This window comes from Corylus avellana, chromosome 2, assembly GCF_965113065.1.
Source record: "Corylus avellana chromosome 2, dhCorAvel1.hap1.2, whole genome shotgun sequence".
NCBI classification, from domain to species: domain Eukaryota; kingdom Viridiplantae; phylum Streptophyta; class Magnoliopsida; order Fagales; family Betulaceae; genus Corylus; species Corylus avellana.
Window position 1 is genome coordinate 34,043,392 of NC_142491.1, and position 14,148 is coordinate 34,057,539.

A 14,148-nucleotide genomic window follows, 5' to 3' on the forward strand; every position below is an offset into this window, starting at 1 on the left:
ATTTTTGTTTTATTATTATTATTTTTTTTATAAGTTTAGTGGTTTTTTTTAAAAAAAAACTTTTAATATAATTAATTATAAATTATTGTTTAACTTTCTAAGAAACTTATTGTAAAAACTCTACATAATTCTTGCTTAATTTTGAATATAAGATGAGATTGGAATGTGAATAGAGTTTTTATATTCTAAATTATATTTTTATTTTATTGTGTCAATAAATTTTTTTAACAATAATTAATTTAAAAATTAATTAGTAATAACACATCAGTACAATATAATAATAATAATAATAATAATATAATTTTTAACATTATTTACTAGCAAATAATGTGACGGTGGACTGCTGCGATAAATTTAGTGTCGGCAAATATTAAATGATTTTTTTTTTTTAATTTTGTTTTAAAAAATTTGAATGAGAACCACAAATCACATACAACTCGGCGACCTCCATCCATCCTGCTGTATGATGTGAAATAACATCGCACGCATTTTCTTTCTCTATGAAATTGATGAAGTATTCTCTCTCATCCCATGTCAGCATAGACTTGTCTTTTAAATTTGTTTTGCGTTTTGATTTGACAAATTTCAACTACTTTCTTCAAACGCTTACCAATAGGTAAACTTGTGTTTGAATCCCGGGAGATCAGCAGGTCAATTTATATTTTATTACTGTCATTAAGTTAATTATTAAACTTTTGACCACCGCAGGAAATAAATTCTAGTTGGGTGTGGTGTAAACTTGTTAACACAGTTTCCGGTCACTTTGGAAAACTTTGGTCGGGTTGAGATGGTGTGGTGCGTTGAGGTGTAATTTACACTTAGGTGAATGCATGAACTAGGGTGGTGAAGGAGGAGTGGGAGCTTAGTTAATATGAGAGCTAGGTTTCATGAATAATTCCCCTTCTTTCATTAATGGTGCATACAATATATATATACACGCATGCGTCTGATTGCAGCACATTTTGCATATGTGTACACAGTGCAATATCTTATAAAGGATGGTCAATATCTTTTATCAGGTGGTGCAGGGACATGCGTCTGTCAGGTTGGACATCTTTTTTGTACGAATGTCCTTGTGATTGGATTGGCATGGCCTTGCCTTGCTATGAGCCCATCTCCGTCATGGGAGGAGTGTGCTTGAGTCAGGTCCGCGTGCGAAGGTTACCACGAATGGCGGGATCGTGCAATAAATGAGACGTGTTTAGTGGGGCCCTTGAGACACGTCTACCAGGCTAGGAGGGCTTGACGAGCGACCTGCCACTGGAGACTCCTCGCCTCGCCTCTGGCGGGCCGATTTTCTCTCCAACAGTTACACCCCAAATTTACATGTTGAACCTTTTTGGGTATCAAGAGGGAAAACACATGAATTTCGAATTTTAAATTTCGAAAACCTGACAACTTTGGCGTTTTTCAGACCGCGCCCATTTTTTAGAACACCAACCATCCTTCTGCCATTACGTATGATTCTAGCGGCCGCATCTCTTTCGATTCCCGTTATCCTCTGTCTATTCTCCACGTGGTGGATGCATTTGACATCCCTTAGGGTTTTGCGCGTTCTCTGATGCGCCTATATAAGTGTGGGCATTGAGTGTATGTCTTTCACTTTGGCTACCCTAGAGAACCATCAGATTTCGCCTTCTTCGCGTTAGCACTTGCACGATTTCCTGCTTTTCTTTTTCAACAGAGCAGTGTATCTTGTTGCTACTGTCCATGAAACCCCAGAATATCGTCTATTCCTCGAATCTTCCAATCCCTTGGTCCTTTTTTTAGATTTGCTTCTTCCCTTTCTCTCGCCAGCGGTCCCCGCTTGCGTCTGTGCGTTGCCCACTGTTTGATTCAGTCTGGCACCACTTGTTTACCTGCAAAGCTAGCACCAGAGATTACCTTTCTCATGGGTAAAAGGAAGCCAGAGCTACTCGCTGCTTCGAGTAAGGGTAAAGGAAAGGGCGTCGCCAATCCTCCCGACGACGGAGTTTTTGATGTGTATCTTGACTGGTGGTCGACTCTCACTACCAAGGATGTGAAGCGCTTGCACGACACATATGCCATTTCTGATGATGTGGTAATTCGAATTCCCAACAGCAACGAGGGGGCTACTCCTTCTGCGTACAACCGCGAGGTTGCCATTTACGAGGCAATGTTCAGAGCGGGACTATGCCTTCCGCTTTCCCCGATGATCCGCGAGCTTCTTGAGGAACTAAACCTGGGCCCTAGCCAGATAAAACCCAACGGATGGGTACTACTGGTATCTTTCTGTGTATTGTGGCCGATGATTTTTAGGCTAGGCCAACGGCCATCTACGAAGGAGTTCCTGAGCTTCTACAGGCCATCGAAGTTTGGACACGGTTGGGGTTTCCAAGGGCGCCCGGCAAAGCTCATCATTTTACAAGAAAAGTGGCACCCCAACGACCATTTCTTCTTTGTCTGGGGCACTCACTAGGAGTTGTCTGCAAAGGAAAGGTACTGTAACACTCCGCCCTCGGTTCCGGTTAGGTGGAGAGCCCCTCGCACTAGTCGTCTTAACGCTCCCAAGGCTCTCACCGCAGCGGAAAAGGCCAATATAGAGAAGGTCTGCAAGTGGGCCGCGGAGCACCCAAAGGAGGTTCACTCAGAGAAGCTCATCACCAAGGAGAACTTGGAACTCTACCTAGGTTATCCCCAGGGCAAATGGGTCTCTACCCTCTGTGGGCCTCCCGTGCGAGAGCTGCTAAAGGTAAATGATCCCCTGCAAGGCTGGCTCCTTTAGATAGAAAAAGGGGAGCAGAGACTGCTAAGGATGAGGCCCCGTCGAAAAGGTCTCGCCATGAGCTCAATGCTCGCATGTTCAGCGAGATACTAGCTCAGGGGAAGGAATTGGAGCTAGACACCCCCCGGCCTCGTGTTCAACTAAAAGTGACCCTTGAAGTGACGCTACCCCGCCAAAGGTCGGCCCCGCTGTGGTGAACCTCGAGGCTTCTTCCGACGATGAGGGGATCAGAACTGATTCAAAGCCTCCCTTTTTGCAGGATGAAGCCATGATTGATGCCACCCTCTTGTCTGTCGCCATCCCTGCGAGCGGCCTGTTGGCTTTGACGTTGCGAGAAAGAAGTCCATGGCCTATCATGGAGAGTGCTTCCTTGGCTGCGAGTGCCTAGAACACGGAAAGTCATCCCCCATCTTTGCCTGAGGATGATTTCGAACCGACAATGGACTCGCTTTCTCCTCTGGTGGAGGAGATTGCGTCTGGTGCAAACTCCACTCGGGGGGCCTCTCGCAAACAACCGTCTACCCGCGGGGCGAGCATGGAGGGCGTACAGGCTCCTCCACAGGGAGAGGAGAGGGCCACAAGTGGGCAAGCTGGCCCGACCAGTTGGTGGGCCTTGAAAGGCTTTCTGGCAGACTTGTGCACTGCTCTGTCGACAACATTTCCCTCTGGGCCCCCCATTGCCTCAACTAGAGGCATGAATCTTTTGGAGCCTAGCGACAACAATACTTCCTGGTGAGCATTCCCGCTATTCTCTCACTTCTCCTTTCTCCTTTCTCATTAAGGATCAACTAGCGAATTCTTGTTGCAGCAATCCGTGGAGTTGGCCTACATTCTCTCAGTTCACGACCACTGCCTCACCTCTGCTGTTCCAAAGGTCGAGGAGCTAAAAGCCAAGCTCGTCGAGTTTGGAGCCACCATTATTGAATTGCAAGGAGAGCTCAAGGCTTGCGAGGCGTGGGACTCTCGAAAGAAGATGAAGATGCTTGAGCAGGAGGTAAAGGAGGACAATGGATCTGAGGCTCGTATGGCCGCAGAAAATCTGAGGTTGACTAGCAGGACAAATGGCGCTATCTTGGCGGTGGTGGGTGCCAGAGGTGAGCTGAATAAAGTACTTGCCTTGCTGGCTTCAACTGAGGACTAGCTCAGGAAAACTCGGTCTCTCTTGGTGGAGGCAGAAAAGGCTCGAGGGATTGCTATGGCTGATGCAGCAAAAAAAAAATGACGCGTTGACGAGCCTTCGGTTGCTATACAACGCCAGGGTCGCCCGCGGAGCAGAGAGGGATAAGGAACTCGTCGGGCTCCGGTCGCTTTTTGATGCCGAAGTGGCTCGTGAGGAAGAGCGGGAAAAGGAGCTTACAAGTCTCCAGGCTCTGTTTGACATTGAGGCAACCTGCGGGGTGGAATGAGAGACGGAGCTTGTGAGACTCTAAGCGCTCCTCGATGCCAAAGTAGCTAGTGGGGCGGAGCAAGGGAAGGAGCTTGTGACGATCGGGTCTCGCTATATGGCCGAAATCGCCCAGAAAGACCAGGCGCTGGCCCAGATGGAGGCTTCCTACGCCGCGGGGGTGGCCAAGGTCACTGAGAAGGAGTAAGCCCTATCTAAAGCAGGGGCTTCATGCGCTATGGAGGTCGCCAGAGTAGCCGAGAAGAGCGAAGCCCTGGCCAAAGCAGAGGCTTCTCATGCCACGATGGTCACCAAGATTGCCGAGAAGAACAAGTCCTTGATTAACTTGCAGTCGGCTTTGGCGAGGTCTAAGGCTTCTTGGAAGAATGCTTCTTCTAGGTTAGAGGCTACTATCGTGGCCCAGAGTACACGATGTCCCAGTGAAGTTTATAAGGTTGATATAAAAGAGCGGGATGACCTCATTGCTGTGCTTTGGATGAAGCTACAGAAGTAGTCTAGGATGTTGAGGAAGTATCGTCCCAGCTATGGAAAGTGTCCGCGGTGCGCAATCGCGGTTGGTATCTCAGGTACGTCTAGGGCTTCAAAACTTTTCGATCCCTAATGCGAGCCGATGCTCAACGGGCCAACTTCGAGGATTTGAAGATGAGAGACTTCCTCGTCGACGCCGCAGCCATCGAGGAGCTTGTGAAGATTGGGAAAGAGGAGCTCCCGATGCCTCCAACTTGGACTGCGAGGAACTTGTGATGAGGTCCCCGTTGCCTGAGCCAAAAGCCAGCGAGGACAAACTCTAGGGGCTTCTCTGGGAGTATCTATATTTTTCCTGCATATTGATATTCTGTATGCACATATTTTGTAAGGAAGAATTTTCATGAGAAAGAAATGGCATACCTAGAGTTTCATTTGGAAATTATTGTGAGTTTTGTCTTTGTGCATGCCAATGTTCTCCATGTTTCTCCTTTGTGACTTCTCCTGCGCTTCACCCTTATGCGATGCGCGAGCTTTCCTTGCGTAATTTCAAGCGGGCCTTCTTTGTGATGTGCAAATTTAATTGTACTCGCAAGCGCACGAGTCGTGTGCAATATAGTGTGTGTGCAAGTGCGAGGTCGATCCACAGGGAATTGTGTTTGTGAAATTTAATTTCTATCTAAATCAATTATATCTTAACCTAGTTCCGAATGATTTTGATTTTGAAAATAAACTAACATAAACTAAATAAAATAAAAATAATCAAAAGATAAACGACTAAGGTTTTAGAATTCACCTCACCAAATCAAAGCATACATTCTTATGTTTTCATTCATGCATCCGACAACCAATTAAACCCTATATATATGTTCTATTGTTTTTTTATAAACCAATTGAATCATTCGATGAATCCATCTCTATTACAAATCACAACGAATATCCAATTGAGATCAAATCATCCATTGTATCCGTAAATCACAATGGATATAAGTCTCAATCAAATCATTCGATGTATCCGTTGGATGAAACACAATGAATATCCAACATTTTCACGATTTATAAACAACAATCAATCACAATTTTGTCACACAATTGAACTGAAACGAACATACATTACATTAAACGACGGATTTGTACGAACGAAACATAAAAATATAAAACTAATCAATGGTGAGGCTTCATCTCCAACCTTAGTTGAAGAATTAGCCTCTCATGACAAAAGAAATCATAAAGAAACTAAATTACTTCATTAAAATTAAAAACTTACAAAAGAATTCGAGTTCCAAGCTACAAAAACCCAGAAAACACGGAAAGCGACCAAGAACAGCGCCCCCGGCGCGTCTTCGTCTGATCCCCCTCAATTGTGAGGCTTAGAGGTCTATTTATAGGGCTTAGGAGAGTCCTAAAAGCCCTAGTAATCCTAGGAATTTCGGAGATTTAAGTCCAAGCCCAATTAGGTTAAAGAAAACCTAAGCCTAAATCGGAATAGGATTCGCCCAGAATTGCGGTCCTATCTTGTGGCGTGAGTTTGGCCTTGCGCCGCTCCGAATTGGGAAAATGCTATTTCACAATGAATTGTATAAGTTTGAGTTATCTTTCCAATGCCGCTTGAATCACCTCAATCGGATATCTGAGCTGAAAGTTATGGCCAAAATACCGAGACGTATTCAGAATCCAATTTTGCATCCAATCCGATTTGACTTCAAATTGAGAAATTCCGAATTAATCATTTCCTTTATTTGATTAAACTTTAACCATGATTGGTTAAGCTTAATCATATCTTCTAGATCTTCCCAATTTGCCCTTTAAGCTTGGAATTTTTCCAGAAACGCTTTATTTTCTTCCAAAAGCCTATAAAACAAAGAAAATACAAAAAGGAAGTAAAATGGCCTAATTAACCAAAACTAAAGGATTAAAACATGCAAGTTAAGGGCTGAAAATATGAATATTCTAGCACTTATCACACCCCCAAACTTACATATTGCTAGTCCCTTAGCAATACAAAACTAAAAACAAGAATGGAAAAACAGAAAACAAAAGATAAATCCATCTTTCGTGGGATGTACGATTGCATTTAGCGTATGCAACAAGCCTTTTAAACCCCTAGGCATCCCTAGAGGACGAGTGAAGTCTCGTGAGGGTTTAATAGAAATGATACCCACAAACATTTTTAGCACTATGTCATTGACAGACACAATTTTCATACAAACATATGGTTCTCATATCATGAGCAGGTTTAACAAAGTAAACATCACAATCAAATCAAGCCAACCACAAATCATTCAACTCAAAGGTGGAAATTTGAGACAACACAAGCTCCAAATGTGCAAAGTGAGACTAACACAAAGTTAAGAGGCTTCAATTTTTCTCAAAGTTTGGTGTACCTCAAAATTCATAGGAATTTACACAAATGAAAACACCAAAGGCTTAGATCAAGACATGCATTTTTTTTTTTTTTTTTATATATATATATATTTTATTTTCATTTTTTTTTTTTTTGTGTAGGCTGTGCAATGTTCGGCTCCCTTAAGCTTTCTAATTGACCTATGTAACGAGTATTGGGCCAGTGACTCCCAAACCAGATGGTTTTAGGGCACTAGATGTAAAATACCCCTAAGGCTTAATTACTCAAGTCAAAAAGGCTACGAAGCCAAACTAGCCATACAGTCAACCAAGTTGAATTTCTCATCTTTTTACGCGAACACTCAATGCTTAGTGAGGCATGAGATCCGGTTACTCAATGAAAAGCTCAAATTGATGATGACAATTTTTTTTTTTTTTTTAATTTTTTATCTTCAAGCCATGGTTTCATCAACACTTCATCCTACAAATCACAAGGCACACCCTAATCAATCCAAATCTCATACCTCACAAACTTTATGCTAGTGTGCTTGTGATAATCAACTCAGACATGTGAAGTCTCTCTAATCCACTGAATGAGTCAAAGGACTCGGATTTCTAATGACATGTAGTGTTCAAAAAGTTAAACACACTAATGACATGCAAACCACAGTTATGATGTAACTCATGACCAATCAACAACATAGCACAATTTTATTTTATTTTTTTTTTTTAAAAAAAAACAAATAGATAAAAACAAACAAAAAGACACAAACAAACAAAAAGACAATGTGTTTGTCCACACCCCCAAACTTAAATGACACATTGTCCCCAATGTAGCAAGAGACACCATACCGTAGGATGCAGAAACTCGAGTGTGCAAAGGCCAGGGCGTCCCCAAACTTGAACACCAAAACACCTGTCAAAATCTAGCAGCAATATTTTCTCATAGAAACAAATATCAAAAGATTAATTGCTGATAGAAATAAAAAGAAAATGACACAAAATGAAATGACAAAAAGGAAAAGAAATCAAAATAAAGTGCTGAAAATAAAAAGAAAGAAAGAATACCACACTTTCCTCGATCGTTTGGGTGTCCAACCAATCCCTTCCATCCTTTCTTCTTAAGAATTTGATATCCCTCTAGAAGGATGTTTTGCCGTCTCAGGTAGCCTAGTTGCTTGCTTCGAAAGATCTTCTTAGGAACATGGTTCCTAGATTTGTGACCTTGTGTGCATAGATCCTTGAGAATTTTAGCATGAGACGGCTCTTTGAGACATTGAAAAACTGAAGGTTGGGGTTCATGAATTGTCTCAAGAGGGATTTTGATGAAGGAGTGAGCTTCAGTACTCACTCCCTTGTCACTGGACAGATTTGGAGTTGATGGGGGCTCAATGTGATCAACCTGCTCCTCTTTTTCTTTCTCCTCATGGTTACCCACAATGAAAGGCTCAGCTGCTAATGAGGGTGAGTTAGGGAATGATATCTCAGTGGTTTCCCCATTTTCAATTCGCATCTTAGGAGTGGAGTCCAATAAGGCATCAGCTTGCTCAAGTAACTTGTCAAGGTCTAGGTCACATCCAAATTGAGCAAAGCACTTTCCCAATGGGTCCTCTAGACTTGTCTCATCAACAGTCTCCTCAACAATTTTCTCTCTCCTAATTGGGGTGGTGGCTTTGACATGCTCATGATAAGGATTGCTAGAATCATCCTCATCAATCATGTAGTGCCTTTCAGCCATCAACTGACTTTGAAGCTCTTCTTCCTCTATTCTAGTGAGTTCAGCAACTAAATAACCAAGCTGTCCTTCCAACTTTTCAATTGCTTGAGTGTTGGCCATGGCTGCATTCTTCACTTCATTTATGGCTTGGGAGTTAACCATGGTGGCATTTTTAAGCTCTTGCAAGGTTTGGCCATTAGACTGTATGAACTCTTTGAGGGTGTTTTCCAATGATAAATTTTGTGGAGGATAATTGCAGGGTGAAGGGGTAGAGGATTGGTTGTCGAACTGCGGATATTCAGGATGGTGCAGTTCATCAAATTGGGGAGTATAATTTCCCGTAGCATTAGCTTGCCACGAGAAATTAGAATGGTTGCTCCAATCGAGGGTGTAGCAATTGAAATTTGATTCAGACCCCAAACTGGAGAAATTGGTGTTCATCTGCTCATGTGAAAAATTGGAAAATGGTCCCCAAGATGGACAATTACCTGAACTATGATAAGGGTTAGAGCAGTATGAACATGGTCCATGTGGGTGAAAATGATGAGGATGGTTGGAAAAAGCGGGTGTCCTATAACTAAGGGTAGCATTAAAATTACCTAAAGGAAAATTCATGTTTATCCTCACTCTTTAAACAAAGCACACTTCCACATGAAACATTAACCAAAAAAAATTTTGGATTTTTTTTTTTTTTGGATTTTTTTTTTTTAAAAAAAAAAAATAAAATAAACAAAAATACCAAAAATTAAAAACAAAAAATCAAAACAAAAACTCACAAAACGGACCAAACATAAGTTTGGCAAAATTCAAGGTGCTGGCCCGTTTTGGTGTAGTCTGTGAAGGTGCACTCGAGCGCAAGTGATGTGCGATCGAGCGCTTTGGCAGGGACTAGTTCCTTCGGCAGAGCTGCAACAGAAACAACAAAAACAAACAACTTTTTCTCTTTTTTATTTATTTTTTATTTTTTATTTTTATTAGTAACTATAAACAGAAACAAATAAAAAAAATAAAAATAAAAGGCAACAAACTGTAAAAAGAAAATAACTAGTAGAAAAATAAAATCAATTTAAACAAAAATCAATTTTCACAAACAAACAAATCCCCGGCAACGGCGCCAAAATTTGATGTGCAAATTTAATTGTACTCGCAAGCGCACGAGTCGTGTGCAATATAGTGTGTATGCAAGTGCGAGGTCGATCCACAGGGAATTGTGTTTGTGAAATTTAATTTCTATCTAAATCAATTATATCTTAACCTAGTTCCGAATGATTTTGATTTTGAAAATAAACTAACATAAACTAAATAAAATAAAAATAATCAAAAGATAAACGACTAAGGTTTTAGAATTCACCTCACCAAATCAAAGCATACATTCTTATGTTTTCATTCATGCATCCGACAAACAATTAAACCCTATATATATGTTCTATTGTTTTTTTATAAACCAATTGAATCATTCGATGAATCCATCTCTATTACAAATCACAACGAATATCCAATTGAGATCAAATCATCCATTGTATCCGTAAATCACAATGGATATAAGTCTCAATCAAATCATTCGATGTATCCGTTGGATGAAACACAACGAATATCCAACATTTTCACGATTTATAAACAACAATCAATCACAATTTTGTCACACAATTGAACTGAAACGAACATACATTACATTAAACGACGGATTTGTACGAATGAAACATAAAAATATAAAACTAATCAATGGTGAGGCTTCATCTCCAACCTTAGTTGAAGAATTAGCCTCTCATGACAAAAGAAATCATAAAGAAACTAAATTACTTCATTAAAATTAAAAACTTACAAAAGAATTCGAGTTCCAAGCTACAAAAACCCAGAAAACACGGAAAGCGACCAAGAACAGCGCCCCCGGCGCGTCTTCGTCTGATCCCCCTCAATTGTGAGGCTTAGAGGTCTATTTATAGGGCTTAGGAGAGTCCTAAAAGCCCTAGTAATCCTAGGAATTTCGGAGATTTAAGTCCAAGCCCAATTAGGTTAAAGAAAACCTAAGCCCAAATCGGAATAGGATTCGCCCAGAATTGCGGTCCTATCTTGTGGCGTGAGTTTGGCCTTGCGTCGCTCCGAATTGGGAAAATTCTATTTCACAATGAATTGTATAAGTTTGAGTTATCTTTCCAATGCCGCTTGAATCACCTCAATCGGATATCTGAGCTGAAAGTTATGGCCAAAATACCGAGACGTATTCAGAATCCAATTTTGCGTAAGTGACGACGGCACAGAAAGTCCACTGCCGTGCGCATGTTCTTCGGTAGCCGACATACTTGTTTTAGTGGAGAAGAGCTATAGCGCTTTGAATATCTCTTCCCACAGACGGTGCCAAACTGTTAACACAGTTTCCGGTCACCTTGGAAAACTTAGGTCGGATTGAGATGGTGTAGTGCGTTGAGGTGTAATTTACACTAAGGTGAATGCATGAACTAGGGTGGTGAAGGAGGAGTGGGACCTTAGTCAATATGAGAGCTAGGTTTCATGAATAATTCCCCTTCTTTCATTAATGGTGCATACCATATATATATATATATATATACACACATATGTCTGATTGCAGCACGTTTTGCATACGTGTACACAGTGCAATATCTTACAAATGATGGTCAATATCTTTTATCAGGTGGTGCAGGGACAAGCATCTGTCAGGTTGGACATCCTTTTTTGTACGAGTGTCCTTGTGATTGGATTGGCATGGCCTTGCCTTGCTGTGGGCCCATCTCTGTCATGGGAGGAGTGTGCTTGAGTCAGGTCCACGTGCGGTGGTTACCTTGAATGGCGGGATCGTGCAATAAATGGGACGTTCTTAGCGCGGCCCTCAAGACTAATCTACTAGGCGAGGAGGGCTTGATGAGCGACCTGCCACTAGAGACTCCTCTCCTCGCCTCTGGCAGGCCGATTTTCTCTCCAACAAAACCCATCGATTATTTATAGCATTCAATCAGAGTTTGACGAATCAACTTCATGCACCAAATAGAATAAACACGAGAACACCGGATCATCTATCCCCATCATTTGTAGATACATTGTTACCAATTTCGGAAACTACAGGATCCACCAACACTTGCCTCTGCCAAATGATGCCACTAAAATCAGCCAAAGTCCACTGCTCTGCCTACTCCTACACATAAAGCCCTTTGTAAGCCATGCTCCTATGAATTTCCTCGACAACCAAATGGTTGTAGAGATAGTGATGTAGCAGGCGGAAGGTAAACAACAATTTGTGAATGATTGCAAAGAAAGAATGAAAAGAACCTAGCGTCTCACTAGGGATTTGGCGTCACACCAGAAATTTAGAGAATCTCATTCAAAGAAACAATCTAAAAAAATATATCTTTATTCAAAATCTGCCTGAATTATAGAGTACAAGGCCCTTTATATAATACCTACTTATTCGATGGAAATAAAACTACTAGTGCTAATTGTAAAGGAAAACAAACTAAAAGGAAATAGAACTCTTAGTGCTAAAAGACTAAAACACAAAACCCTAATTCTAATGTGACTGACTTTTGGGCCAAACCCATTATTAAATACGGACTCTAAAAACATAAATTAAATATTAAAAACTATTACAAAATAATACTAACTCTAAACTAATATTATTTCTTCATTCTGCATCATTCTCCGCTTCTTGGGAAAAACTCGTCCTCGAGTTTAAAAAGTAAAACACAAGTGGAAGATTTTCAAACCAAAGAAGACTCACGAACACAGTAAATAAATTGAATCCCACATTCTTTCTACTGTGACCACAACAAAATCTCTCCATTGCAGGTTATCATGCTTTGGATCTACTTATCTTTATGCTCTCAGGTTGATGATGAGAAGTTGTTGAACTAAGATGCCGACAGACTTTCAAACCAAAGAAAACTCACGAACACAATAGTCAAATTGAATCTCTCGATTTTCCTATTGTGACTACGACAAAATTTCTCCATTGCAGGCTGTCATGTTTTGGATCTACTTCTCTTTATGCTCTGGGTTGATGATGAGTAGCTGCTGAACTGAGATGGTGACAGACTTTCAAACCAAAGAAAACTCACGAACACAATAGACAAATTGAATCTTCCAATTTTCCACTGTGACCACAACAGATTCTCACCATTGCTTGTGGGTTGTTCGGTGGCTTGCTCCTTATACTTGACCATTATGCTTATTCATCGGGCCAATTTGAAGACACAAAATTAAAAATTAGCAAAACACAGACTTTTTTTTTTTTTTTTCTCTCTTTTCTTTTCTATTCTATTTTTTTTCCCCTTTAACGATACGACAAAAGGGCTTTTATCTAAAACTACCCTTGAAAACTTAATCACATGCCTAGAAAAAAAACAAAAAAACAAAAAACAAAAAAACCTCTTCATATGGTGCGGCAGGGAAGACGTGGGTTTTTTTTTTTTTTTTACTTCTTCTTTTGTCTTGAATGCATGGTTGGTCTTCTTGCTGGTCAGTTGAAGCCATTGTTTTTCTGTTGGCTGCTGTACTATGGTGAGTGGGTGGAGCAAATCCGTTGATTGCAATGTGAGTTTGGGTGTCGATGGAGGCTGCTTGACTGGGTGTTGGGCTGTCGTTAATTTTGCCGTTGTTGGGGTATGATGTGTACTGTCTACTGGTGCAGGTGGATCGTCAATTGTTTGAGAAAACAATCGAAACTTGGCTCTGATACCAAAATTGATGTAGGCAGCAGAAGGTAAACAACAATTTGTGAATGATTGCAAAGAAGAACGAAAAGAACCTAGTGTCTCACTAGGGATTTGGCATCACACCAAATATTTAGAGAATCTCACTCAAAGAAACAATCTCAGAATCTGCCTGAATTGTAGAGTACAAGGCCCTTTATATAATACCTACTTATTCGATGGAAATAGAACTACTAGTGCTGATTGTAAAGGAAATAAAACTCCTAGTGCTAATTGTAAAGGAAAACAAACTAAAGGGAAATAGAACTCCTAGTGCTAAAAGACTAAAACACTAAACCCTAATGCTAATGTGACTGACTTTTGGGCCAAACCAATAATTAAATACGGACAACACTGCTCAACATCAGAAGCTTTTCTTGATTTGAAACCCTACGTTTTAGAAATCCAAAGGAAACAGCCTTTGGAACAGAGTACCCTAAAACAATAAATCAACTTGCAATTATACTCATAAGATCAAGAAATCAACTTTCTTTTTGGGTACTCTCTAAGGAATAGAGTACCCAAAAACAAAACACCAACCCATTCGGTCAAGAACCGAAATACCCAAAATAGAGCACCAAAACTATTGATGTTAAACTTCGCAAATCCATGGACACTGTATTTCAGAGTTACAAAAGAAAACCTAAAGGTATGATAAGTCCAACTTTTGCTATGTCCAAGTAGTAAGTTCACAGAAAAGCTGTAAGAAGTGTTATAAATTTTTCAAAATGGGGAAAATATATAAACTCTTGCAATTAGAAGTAAATCTACT